Here is a 14,542-nt window from a genome sequence, read left to right on the forward strand (position 1 = left end):
CCCTTAATGACCAGACCACTTTTTACAATTCTGTACTACACAACTTTCACGGTTTATTGCTCGGTCATGCAACTTACCACCCAAATTAATTTTACCTCCTTTTCTTCTCACTAATAGAGCTTTCATTTGGTGGTATTTCATTGCTGCTGACATTTTAACTTTTTTTGATATTAATCGAAATTGACTGAAATTTTTGCAAAATAAATTTTTCTCTAAATTTATTGTTCTACATGTCTTTGATAAAAAAAAAATGCAATAAGTGTATATTTATTGGTTTGGGTAAAAGTTATAGCGTTTACAAACTATGGTACAAAAATGTGAATTTCCGCATTTTGAAGCAGCTCTGACTTTCTGAGCACCTGTCATGTTTCCTGAGGTTCTACAATGCCCAGACAGTAGGAACACCCCACAAATGACCCCATTTCGGAAAGTAGACACCCTACGGTATTCACTGATGGACATAGTGAGTTCATAGAAGTTTTTATTTTTTGTCCCAAGTTAGCGGAAAATGATGATTTAATTTTTTTTTTTTCTTACAAAGTCTCATATTCCACTAACTTGTGACAAAAAATAAAAACTTCCATGAACTCACTATGCCCATCACGAAATACCTTGGGGTGTCTTCTTTCCAAAATGGGGTCACTTGTGGGGTAGTTATACTGCCCTGGCATTTTAGGGGACCTAAAGCGTGAGAAGTAATTTGGAATCCAAATGCGTAAAAAATGCCCTGTGAAATCCTAAAGGTGCTCTTTAGAATTTGGGCCCCTTTGGGCACCTAGGCTGCAAAAAAGTGTCACACATGTGGTATCGCCGTACTCAGAAGAAGTAGGGCAATGTGGTTTGGGGTGTATTTTTACATATACCCATGCTGGGTTAGAGAAATATCTCTCTAAAAGTCAACTTTTCCCATTTTTTTATACAAAGTTGTCATTTGAGAGAGATATTTCTCTCACCCAGCATGGGTATATGTAAAAATACACCCCAAAACACATTGCCCAACTTCTCCTGAGTACGGCGATACCACATGTGTGACACTTTTTTTGCAGCCTAGGTGCGCAAAGGGGCCCAAATTCCTTTTAGGAGGGCATTTTTAGACATTTGGATTCCAGACTTCTTCTCACGCTTTAGGGCCCCTAAAATGCCAGGGCAGTATAAATACCCCACATGTGACCCCATTTTGGAAAGAAGACTCCCCAAGGTATTCCGTGAGTAGCATGGCGAGTTTATAGAAGTTTTTTTTTTTGGCGAGTTAGCGAAAATTGATTTTTATTTATTTTTCTCACAAAGTCTCCCTTTCCGCTAACTTGTGACAAAAAGTTCAATCTTTCATGGACTCAATATGCCCCTCAGCGAATACCTTGGGGTGTCTTCTTTCCGAAATAGGGTCACATGTGGGGTATTTATACTGCCCTGGCATTTTAGGGGCCCTAAAGCGTGAGAAGAAGTCTGGAATATAAATGTCTAAAAATTTTTACGCATTTGGATTCCGTGAGGCGTATGGTGAGTTCATGTGAGATTTTATTTTTTGTCACAAGTTAGTGGAATATGAGACTTTGTAAGAAAAAACAAAAAAACAAAAAAACAAAAATCTATTTCCGCTAACTTGTGCCAAAAAAAAAAAAATCTTCTATGAACTCGCCATGCTTCTCAAAAGTGATCTTTTTATAGCTCCGCAGCGATTTTACGGTGTTTTTGCAGTGATTAGAAAAATATTCTGTCACTGCGGTGGGGCGGACTGAACGCAAGTGTGCGCACAAGATCAGGCCTGATCGGGCGAACACTGCGTTTTTTGTAGAGGCTATAGAACATGTCCTAAAATTGTCCGCAATTGCGGACAAGAAAAAGCATTTTCTATATAGTTCTGGCAATGTTCTGGTGGATCTGCAAAACACATACGGACGTCTGAATGGAGCCTTACAGGGGGGTGATCAATGAAAGGGGGTGATCAGTGAGTCTATATGGGGTGATCAGGGGTTAATAAGGGGTTAATGAGTGACAGGGGGGGGGGTAGTGTAGTGGTGTTTGGTGCTACTTTACAGAGCTGCCTGTGTCCTCTGGTGGTCGATCCAAGCAAAAGGGACCACCAGAGGACCAGGTAGCAGGTATATTAGACACTGTTATCAAAACAGCATCTAATATACCCTTCAGGGGTTAAAAAAATCGCATCTACAGCCTGCCAGCGAACGATCGCTGCTGACAGGCTGCAGATCCACTAGTTTACCTTCGGTTCCTGTGAACGCGCGCTCCTGTGTGCACGCGTTCACAGGAAATCTCGCCTCTCGCGAGAGGAATAACAGGGCCGCCGCCAGGACGCAATCCTGCGTACGGCGGTCCTGAGGCGGTTAATTGTCTAACATAAAGTCATCTATGCATTATGTTCCAGGTCCTCTCCATAATGTGCATCTATAATAATGTTTGCAGCTGTTTATAATATGTAATATGCCTGGTTCACCAACAGGTGGCAGAAAACCCGACAGAGCTGTAATTATGTAGAATAGAGCTAACCATTTCATTCTAATCCCCCTCTGGAGAAAAGTGGGTGAGTCCTATTTCCTGGAGGAAGGGTGGGGACCAGTTAGAACTGGTTCTAGTGCTAGTGATAGTGGTCAAGTGTGTGCTGGTAGAGACTCCATGTTGGAGCTCACAGGATTTTACCACATCCCTTGGCTGAACATAAGCCCAACGAAAGAGTAAAGCACCACATCACGAAGAAAACAAAGACACTAATTAAGCCTGTCAGGACAGCAGAGTTATATATAACAGAGTTGTGTTTGCCTGCCATTTTAATGCTAAAGCCTGCTAGAACCAAGTAAACCTGCCATTGAACTTCATCCCAAGGTCTGGACCCTTCTTTAATCCCTCAATTATTCCCTTTATTTATTGCTTCGGAGCCAAAGCCTGGGGTCCAGCGGTATCCAGGTAGGAGCACCGTGACACACATAAAGAGACATTTTAGGCTGCAACATACCACTCGGCATTTCCTACACCTGGGACACGTTATATAGAGGCCCCTAGGGGGAGGCGCTCGTTGCAATAGGAATACATTATTTGAACAAAAGGATAAAAAAAGGAGAAGAAAAATAATAGAATCATTTTCTGTTCCACTTCTATTTCATATGTTAGGTAAAAAATTGGTCTTGAAGTATTGGCATATTTTGACACAAGATACAAAATGTAGCTCTTTATTTAAAGATAAGCCACACTTTGTATATAGAAAGGGGAAAATGTTAGCAATAAATTGACTAAAGCAGATATTATACCTAAAAAGGCCAAACAATCTTTCCCTTGCATGCAGAAGCAGGTGACATATCCGTTTTTGCATCTTCAGAACTGTAGTGCAATCAGAAAGGGAGGGACGCTGTCTCACCCTTTGTATGGATCCAAAATAAATATTTGGGGATTCTTTACATGTGACAGCAAAAATGTGACTTACATGCTGAAGTGCCCTTGTGGGAAAGTTTATGTAGGACAGACATCGAGACAAGCGAAGATTATTGAACGAGTGAACGAGCATTGTTCTACGATTAGAATATTTGCCTCTAAAAAACAGCAGCTAATAAACAGGAGTCGGCTGAGAAAAAGAGATTTGATGAAACTACGGTAGCCAGACATTTTTTTGAGGAGCGGCATAATGTATATGTTTTAAGTTGGGCCGTCCTGAGGAAGCGGTTTTGTTATGATTATACTCAGTAAGAGGTTTGTTTATTACACCGTGAAATTTACTGGACAGTGAAACTTCAATCCATGAGCTCAAAAGGGTTAAACGAATGTTGCAACATCAATGTCTTTTATTCATTTTATTTTATTTTGTCATTAAGTGATGATTTGCAACATTTGGTGAAACAGGGGCAATAAAATTGTGGATATTTAAAGGGGATGTCCCATGAAAAATATTCTACAGTTTTCAAACCAGCACCTGGATCTGAATACTTTTATAATTACATGTAATTTAACATTTAGCATAACCACTTAGCTATTCAATAATATGTATATGTATAGCGCCACCTGCTGTTTGTTTTTTTCTTATTTCTTTGTCCGGCTCACTGAGATGGCCGCACATGCTCAGTTTCATCCCTAAGCTGCCTCCTGAGCTGTGATAGGCAGAGCTGAGACACGCCCCCTGAGCTGTGATAGGGAGAGCTGAGACACGCCCCCTGAGCTGCAGCAGAAAGGACACTCCCCCTGAGCTGTCAGCTTGATATAAATCTAGCAGAGCCATGAATGGGCAGATCTCTGGATCCATGTGAGGTACAGGGCTGGTTTTAGCTTTGTTATAACGAGACTGTCATGGGGACGGACCCTCGAAACGTAGCTGCTACATACTTGCTAGGCGCCTTGTGTGCTGGATCCTGATGGGACCCTATCTGCACAATGGACTATATGTAAAGTATGGACAATTATGAAAAATGTGCTTATGATATGAAATAATCGATGTATGCACTGAATCTTTGGATAAATATTGAATACAAGACAAATGTGCTTTTAGTGCGTTTTTTTGGAATGGATTTGAATTGTGTTTGAGGAGGTATCGACGTATACGCGCTTTTATGTCCCCTGGTGTTAGAAAATTAAAGTGCCACCTTTCCATTGAAGATTGGGTAGTAATGATGACATCATCACAGGAGAAGTAACTCAATGTTAATGGATTGGTTAGCGCTGATACAGCCCAGTGCATAAGAAACGGAAAAACTACCACCGCATGTTATTGTAAACCCTGTGATTTTTGAAATGCACTGTTAATGTTACTTTATATCTCGGATTATCTTTTGACTTATTGAGGATTACAATCACTTAGCACATACTGATCTTTCTTTGAGCAAAGCTGAAATCAAAGCTACCTTATCCAGTACACTTACACTTGACATTTATATATTTTTATATATCACTGTGCTAAATAAAAAAAAGCCCTGATCTTCTGTGTGCATGCTGGTATCATCAGTCATAACGTTGATTGCAGGTGCGGTGCCTCAATAGTACCCCCTGCAGAGAGGAACTGTAAAAAGACTTTAGTAATTGCTACATTTCTTCTGTCCTGGAAGTTTGGTAGGTTATCACTGCAGATAAGCGAATCTATTCGCAGATTCGTTCCGAATATCCAATTTTTTAAGCACCGAATCAAACCCGAATCTTTTCTGGATCGATTCGGACAAATCTTGTAAAATGGCACCCAGCGCATAAGCAGTCAATGGTGTTCTGTCACCACCAGGCAGGAGGAAATTGCAGACAGTTGCGGACAAGCAGTAACCGCAGTTTGAAGCGGCAATGATAAAAGTAGATACAGTTACACGTGACGTTGTATCAGACCAAGGGGACGGGTGAGGGAACTTGAAAAGGAGATAGGAGCTTTTCATAAACAATCTGTGTTTTAGAGGACTAGAGGGGGTTATATATCAATTTCCAGGGCAACTGGAGGAACATTGGTTGGGAACGAATAGATTCGGACCCAAACCAAACTTTTCCAAAAATTTGGCAAATCCAGTTATTACCTAATCACATGTAACTAGCTGATAGTGGGGGACAAAGCATTTCAGACCTGTTAGGAAATTAGGAACTTCATGGTGGCTATGACTGTTATGTGGGGGGCGCTTTGGTTGTCCGTATTGTCATGGGCAATTGTCGGAGGCACCTTGTCTTGCAGTGATATGCGGGCATTGTGGTTGTGACATCATGGCGGCTGTCACTGATTGGGGCTGTCACAGGATCATTCTTTCTAGCAATTTTATTGTAGTTGTTAATAGGTAAAAAATGGAGGGGCACAGTGGCGCAACGGAGAAGCATATCATGAAAAAAATTTGCGATATGACATCTACTGGACATGGGCTACAGTGTGAGGTATTGCTTTTATAAAGTAAAAACTGGTGAAAGGTCCTCTTTAAAGGAAGTTTGTCACCTCCAAAATGTAAAAAGTTTAAAAAGTAAGGTTAGCCGCCCCTAAACATAATCATATCTTTCTTGTGAAAACCCGCTGCTGTAATCCTGAGAAGTGCTTCTTTTTATGTTGCTGCAAATAACATTTTTAGTGCATCGTGGGCGGTTCTAAAATGTTAGGGACTGTCAATTGAATAAGAGGGGGAAGTGCTGGGCGCTGTTACTGGTGGAACAATAACGAAACGAAAGCCTCATTTGCATGAAAACTAAAATAAGCATTTCTCAGGATTACACGACTAGATTTTCACGAGAATGGTATGGTTATGTTTCCGCACACTTACCCTACATAATGGTCTGCTTACTTTTAAATCAGGTTCGGTGCAGAGACAGACTGCTTTTAACTGATGTTCCTATACACATAATGTGAGGATGTTGCACTGGTTATAACTGTGTTGGTGTCTACTCTACACTATCTGTGTGTCACCTATGCAACATCCCAGCATGTGATACCGGCATGACTATGAAGAGTCCTTCCACTCAGACTTCAAATTGAGCATAAACCACACACCAAACCCAGTCCATGCACCAAAAAAATACGCTACCACCACCCATTGAATTTTGCGGCCCTGATAGGTAGCCCTAAATGGATATTCTGTTCTCCATAAAAGGCTATGGATTCTTTTAGGGCATACAAGGACAAATTAAAGTTAGAAGAAAAAATACATATAAAACAAGCAAAGCAGCTATAAAATAAAAGGAAGAACTACCATTTATATTTACTTTCTGTTTTGTGAGGGTAGTAAGAACAGTGGATTCACATTTCAGTCTTGGCCTGCTCTCAAAATATGTGAACCTTATCAGTGGGACATTACAATATTAACCAGAGAATGATGCATTTGGCACCCAGAGGTCAGAATCGCCAAAAGCTACTTTAAGTGTTCCTGTACGTGTTCATTGTGTGCTGTTGCTACAGGTTAATGTTAGGTGGTACTCTAGAATGTTGCCGTTACACTTAGAGGCTCTGCTCTGCACTTTCACAGGGCCAGGCGTGATGATGTTTTCACTGCCTGGTCCTGTCAATGAAAGTGCAGAGGACACGGCAGTTGCAGAGAGAGCAGAGCCTATAGGTGTAACAGCAACGACCCCATTACTCCTAGAGGCTCATTTGCATATAATAAATCATCATTTTTCTCAGCAATGTGGGCACATATGAACATAGGACCAACACAGATGCCTTCAGCTGCCAAGCACACATGCAATGGGTCAGCCAGTGTCATAGGTACAGATGCTTGTTTTTTGCAGTGCGAATTATAGTTTTTATTGGTACCATTTTGCTGGTACATATGATTTTTTAGGTCATTTTTATTTAATATTTTTGAGTGGGATAAGGTGACCAAAATGGCGAATCGAGGATTTTTTGTTTCCTGATACAGTGTTCAGTATTTAATAATTTAATAATATTTTAATAATCTGGTGAACGTTCTTGTATACTTATGTTATCACAGCCTGATGAACGTCTTAAAAGAATCTTTTAAGACGTTCATCAGGCTGTGATAACATATTGGGACACAGCAAAACCTATGTTTATATTTTTATTATTTTTTTTTTATGTCAAATTGGGAAAGGTGAGTGATTTTTTTAAAACTTTTTGCACACTAACTTTTAGTTTCCTTATGGAACTTTAACATGCGATTTCTTCATCGCTTGTCACATGCACTGCATGTAACTGCAATAGAATTCAGAGACACAGCCTGCCGAGCCATGCCTCAGGCACAGCTTTTCAGGCAGTTAGCCATGACAGGTCTGGGAACCTTCACAAGGCCCCAGGCTGTCAAGGCAACTAATTAGTGCGACGCAGTGGTGTAGCGTGTTGTGGAGGGGGGGTTTCCCTGGGGGCAAAATTCCAGAGGGCGCTAGCAGGTCCGCACCACCAATTAGGCAAAGTGAGGTAATCACCCAAGGCGATGTGGCCCTGGTGACAAGTGGGGGATGGCGGCAGGGCACTGGGAGATGGGCGCTTCAATTGTGGAAGCGCTCATCTCCATAGTCATCTGTATCGCTGTCCTCAGGACAGCGATACAGATAGATGTGCTGCGGCCGAGCAGGAGAGAGGCGTCTCCCTTCCCCGTTCCTCTGATAGGCTGCAGACACTAGGCCTGCAGCCTATCTGAGGCCGGTGCAGGCGGCGGGATGACGTCATCGTGCCGCCTGAGTCGTATAGCGCGGGACAGAGACAGGAAGAGGCATGCATCATATCGCTGCCAGCCTGATGGAGGTAAGTATAAGTGTTTATTTTTTTTATATGGTACAACTTACTGGCACATGATTGGGGGGCGTCTATGGGGGCACTTGTTATTGGCACATGATTGGGGGGCATCTATGGGGGCACTTGTTACTGGCACATGATTGCGGGGCATCTATTGGGGCACCTGTTATTGGCACATGATTGGGGGGAATTTATGGGGGCACTTGTTACTGGCACATGATTGGGGGGCATCTATGGGGACACTTGTTACTGGCACATGATTGGGGGGCATCTATGGGGGCACCTGTTACTGGCACATGATTGGGGGGCATCTATGGGGGCACTTGTTACTGGCACATGATTGGGGGGCATCTATTGGGGCACCTGTTACTGGCACATGTTTGGGGGGCCTCTATGGGGCACCTGTTACTGGCACATGATTGGGGGTCATCTATGGGGGCACTTGTTTCTGGCACATGATTGGGGGCATCTATAAGGGCACCCATTACTGGCACATGATTGGGGGCATCTATAAGGGCACTTGTTACTGGCAAATGATTGGGGGGCATCTATTGGGGCACCTGTTACTGGCACATGATTGGGGGCATCTATGGGGGCACTTGTTACTGGCACATGATTGGGGGGCATATCTTACTGGCAAATTATTGAGGGGCACTGTCGGAGCATCTTTGGTGGCACTTCTCACTGGCACATTATTGGTGTCACTTTTTACTGGCACATTATTGGGGCACTATGGGGGCATCTACTGAGGCCACAAAGAAGGGGTATTTTATATGGGGGGCTCTGTATAGGGGCATTTTATACTGGGGCACATTATGGTGGGTACTATGGGGAAGGGGATAGAGGAGTACTATGGGTTCATCTATGGGGGGAACTAAGAAGGGGTATTTTATACTTTAAATTATGGGGGACACTGAGGGCATCTAATGGGGCACAATATATGGGGCATTTTATACCGGTACATTATGGGGGGCACTAGGAGGAAGGTGGAGAGGAGCGCTACACATACAGGACCCCGACACCAAGCATTTGGATCAGTCGCACCAACTGTATGTACCCAGCTCCAAAGACTTGATAAAGGAGTATTCTCACTCCGAAACGCGTTGTCACCCGAATGACTAAATAACTTTTAAAAAGACGTCACTCGCAGTTGTGGTTTTGCGCCAAGAGGTATCACATTGTGTACAAGTTAGTACACAGTTCTTTTTCAGTATTCTACATCACTCCTCTGGAGTGCTGGCAACTCCAAGGATTGAGAAAATACCGGCAGCATACCCCCCTTTGATCGACCCTCTCCCCCCTCCGCCTTTGCAAGTGTTGTACTGACACAAGCACAACACCAGAAGGTGAGTGTAATAATTGAAACAGCACACTCTCTAAATCTGATACCAAAAACTACTACCCTATGAGCGCCTTGTTTCCCGTTTATTTTGCCATAATTGCCTTATTACTATTGGTGGGACTTTTGGGAGCACTATTACTGTGGGGGCACCTTGGCACAGTATCAGCTTACCACAATTATTTTTGGGGGACGTTATGTTTACACTATTAGTGTCAGGGGCACTATTTGCTGGGCGCAGTTATTTTAGGGCACTGTGTACCAATAATTATTGAAGGGGGCATTATCTGTGTGGCACTAGTTTTATCAGGGGGTTTATCTGTTTCTGCAGTATAGTATTGGGGAGCACAGTGGCACATTATTAGGTGTGTTAGGATGATTTGTCCAGAAGATCGGAGGATGATGGAACAGTAGTAAACTAAGATTTTGTTTGTCAAACTGCAGAGACGAGAAATGGCTGAAAACTGTCGGTCTAGTCTGAAGGTCTGAAAGGAGAAGATGAGGAAAGAGAACATCTACTTCAAAGGAGATGTCACTGGATGTAAGAGGTATGTGGCACTGTATTACCCTGTATGTTCTGTAGTGATGGGAGGGTGGATATAGAATTTGGCCCACCCTGCCTCATCCTGGCCCCAGACTTCAGGTCACACTGTGCGTGTTCTGAATTCTGGGGGCATACACCCATCTACTACATTATCTGTTCTCAGAGAGTTATCACTGTGTTATCTGTGGTGTTACGTATGACTGCAAGTGATATATACTGCATTACCTGTAAAAATGGGCATGGCCACAGGTTGGGGGGGGTGTAAGCGTGCAATACTTGGCTTGCCCCGGGTGCTGGCAACCCACGCTACGCCACTGGTGCATCGTGATTTCACTATGGTGGCTTCAATCAGAAGGCAGAGGAAGTCCCCCCCTCTGCCCAACCACATAGATGATCCAGTCGCTATCTTCAGGAACGGTCAAAATGAGATCATTGGGGGCCTGACTCCTGGGACTCTCAACAATCAGCTGTATGAAGAGGCCATGGCACTCAGTGAGCACTTAGGCATCTTTCTAAATCATGCAACATCATGTTCATCAGTCACATGGGCTAAGCGCAGCTCAGTCCTATTTAAGTGAACTGGTGAAAAGCTCATTCATCGGGTAATAGGTTCATTCATGCGGACACCTAAATCATTGTTTGCCGATTATGCTGTCTAAAAACACTCGGCGGCTGGCAAGGAATAATTTTGTATGAGGACGAGTGATGGCAGCATTCTCCTCCACTGACCAACAGGCAAGGAATGTTTCCTTCCTGACTATTATCCGCTCAATTGAGCAGTGTAAAGGGCCCTTTACTAACATACCATTCATAATTTAGATGGTTTGGGATATAGGTGTGTAGGGCCCACAAGTGCAATAATACAAAAGAAATAGTAGAGAACACACACCATATGTTCTAATATTTCTAACCAGGAGATGAACATTCAGAGAGTCAACTTTATCTCTCCGTATAATGCAATATCTGAGGCTTTACTGAATATCGGCAGGAGGGCCACAGGTTGTCCTCAGCCTGACATACACTATTAATCTACAGCCATAAATTAGATTGAGGGTATGCAATACTAATCCTTACTGTGATTATGAGACTGTTGAAATAGACGCTAAATAAAAAACATAATAGGGAAGAGCTGCAGCGATCAGGGGAGATTTGTAAAAATTAAATGGATTTCCATTCAAATCAAGTCTCTTACTCTTGTAAATGTCAAAGTGTCAGGCAGGGCCATTAGAGGAGTGAGATTTATTGAGGAGACAGAGAGATAATTCTGGGTAACTAGCTATATACTGAAAGCACCAGCAGAGAAAGTAACACTATACCATCATATCAGCTCTTTCCACATTCACAGCTATAAAATGATGGGGTCATGACACTTGGTATAATAACGTGGTTATCACACTTACACATTATCACCTTTTTAACTCGTACATGGAGCATAAAGGAAAATAATCCATGTTACGTTTCATAAAAAGAAAAAGAAATTGATGGAGTCACTCGGTTTATATTGCTTGCAAACTAGGAGAAATTGATGTATGACAAGTAGTAATTCACTTTTATGCTATTACGTCCTGGGCTGAGCTTCAATGCCAGATATCAGTTTGCGGAAGAGAGGTAATGGAGCAGATTTTCTATTGCAAATGCAGCAGAATTCTGGTGCGCATGTCTTAGGGTAAGTTCACATGTTGTGGAAATGTAGTAGATGAAGTCCACACTAAGGGCTCATGCACAGAAATGTATTTTTGTGGCTGTAGGTTTCCACTATATGATGCAGCCTTCTGGCTATGCCTGTTCTGAACTGTGGTGGTGTCTGAACATGTTTCCTCTCACCTTGTAGCGGAGTCTGTGTAGCTTGATTGCTTGATCACTCTACTGACAAAAACACGCCATAGCTTACAGATCTTCTGAAGCCTGGGATCTGACAGACTCTCTTGAGTAGTGGACTCCTAGATGAGCTGCCTCTGGGGCCCTCATTGCTTAAAAGAGCTGGATCTAGATCGCAGACTCCCTTCATCCCCACTCTCTACTTTTTATAGGTAGTGGTAGGTCAAGGGGCAGTGGTGGGGTCCTATGTTTGAAGGCGACCAAGGACAATATCTGTATGGAGTTTGCATGTTCTCCCTGTGTTTGCATGGGTTTCCTCCCACACTCCAAATACATATTGATAGGGAATTTAGATTGTGAGCTCCACTGGGGGCAACAAGTCATGATAATGTCTGTAAAGCACTGAAGAATATGTCAGCACTATATAAGTGAGTAAAATACATAATAAAATAGAAATACTGAGCTGGGCCTCAGATTGTACACCCAACGTCGGACTGAAGTTCCTTGGGCCCACCAGAGAAATTGGTTCTGAGGGCCCACCTTCTGTGTATGCACATTTTTGTTATTATTGTACATGCAGGAAACATAATCAATAAGATTTTAGGTTATCTAGTACAGACACAAACTGCAGAGGACCCCTATGCCCCTTATTAGGCAGCAGTGGAATCTATGAAAACAGTACTTTATATGCCGTAAAATAGGAACATTAGGAAGCATTGGTGATTTCTTGCTTAGATGGTAGTGGGTCCCTTTTCTTCTGGGTTCCTGTGCAGCTGCACACATGGTATATCCAGTCAGCTGCACTTGACCTGTTTGGAGCCATGTTTTATTAGGGCTTCATTATTGTGTCTAAGTTTGGGCCCACCGAGGATCCTCTGGTACTCTGGTGGGCCAGTCCGATTCTCTGTACAAGAGGAGTATAATGAGTCGTAATGGAGCAGGATTATTAGGGTTTACCTGGCAATTGCTTCAGTCATAACTATACACTGGTCAACTCCACATCAATATAATTTGTGAAAATCAACAATGGTCAAATATATTAAAAGGGGCTTTAGTTTGGACTCCATATGTATGTGAACCCTTGGGCAACAGAGTCTTCATTGATCTCCTGCCTATCACACCTAGAGATAATTTTTTACTTGTGTTTTCAAGTGGCTCCCCATGTCCTTTCTTCCTTCTAGATACGCCTTGTGTTGGTGCCATTCCTGAGTATGGTGATTTTGCATTTCTCAAACACTTCACCATTACTAGTGTTGTATAAGCCAGTAGTGGACTAATGGGTGGAAAGTGATGTAGTCTGGAGAATTCTTCTCCATGTAGCTCATGGCCTTGCTTGGCTTCTTTTACTACTTTGCCTGCAAATTACTTACATTTTCACCTCCAACCAATATTGCAACAACAGTTTAAAGGGGTTGTCTGGGTTCAAGCCTGAAGCTCCCCTTCACCCATTTAGCTTGTCTGAGTAGAGCATATGAGCATTTCTAGCTCTGATGCTCCCCTTGCCCTGCGCAGTTCAGTGCACTGTGGGACGGCCAAAGCCACTCTGTGCACATTTGCTCCTCCTGCTTTCTCTGCCAGCTCTTCCCTTTTCTGCTTAATGGACGAGGCCAGGTAAAGATGACTATGAAAGATCCTGTTCATGTCAAAAAAGATGGAAAGGCAGGGGCTGACAGAGGAAGCAGGAGGAGAAAGGGTGCACAGAGTGGCTCAGACCCTGCCCTTGGTGCACTTAACTGCTCATTTGCATATGGATTAAAAGTACTTTTTCTCCAGAATGAAGAAGCGGATCGCTAAGTTAAAGATAACATCACATTTGGCTGTGCTAGACTTACAGGACAATGGGACTGATTTAACAATACATTTTTTAGAGACAGACTCCCTTTAACTATGTCTATGCAGGGAATTTGGAGCTCTGTGCCAGTAAACTGGAACAACAGCCACTCTTTTCAGAAATGAAAGAGCAGAGAAGTTCAGACGTAATAGTGTTTACTACTTGAACTTGTAGCTAAGTTTTTATAAAGGAGTCCTGATGTTTTTTCGTTAAAGTAGTCCATCTGCGTCACAGTCCTCTTACCAATGAAAGCTAAAGCTAAACTGCATTTATTAAGAAACAGTCAGCACGATTTTCAAATTATGTGTTAAAGGGAAACTCCAATTAAGATCTTGTGCACGCGATCCTATGCATTTTACAGTGCGCAAAATATGGATACCGGCCATGTGCATCCCGCAATTTCCATGGACGCCATTGTTCAAATGTCTATTCTTATCTGCGAAATGGACAAGAATAGGACATGTTCTAATTTTTAACACGCGGATGTGGACAGCACATGGTGTGCTGTCCGCATTTTTTGCTGCCACATTAAAATTAATGGGTCCACATGCAATATACCAAAAATGTGGATCGGATTCGGAAAAAATGACCATCATGTGAATAGAGGCCTAAAACTAAACTTTCCTATATGAACCATTTTGCCATCTGTTCTGACTCCTGCTGTTTCTATCTCTTAATATCCCATTGAGGCCGTGGCTTAGCAACAATTTAAATCGGATTTGGGTGACTAACTTTTTTTTACTTTGTCTACTGAGGCATCTTGTGATTGATAGGATATCACAGACAAAGAAAAGCAGGGTGAAACCTAAAATTCATGATGGTCTCTGATCAGAAGCAGACAGGAGGCTGAACTTCAGGAAAATGAGTATAATATAC

The sequence above is a fragment of the Bufo bufo genome, chromosome 3 (assembly GCF_905171765.1).
Source record: "Bufo bufo chromosome 3, aBufBuf1.1, whole genome shotgun sequence".
Classification (NCBI taxonomy): domain Eukaryota; kingdom Metazoa; phylum Chordata; class Amphibia; order Anura; family Bufonidae; genus Bufo; species Bufo bufo.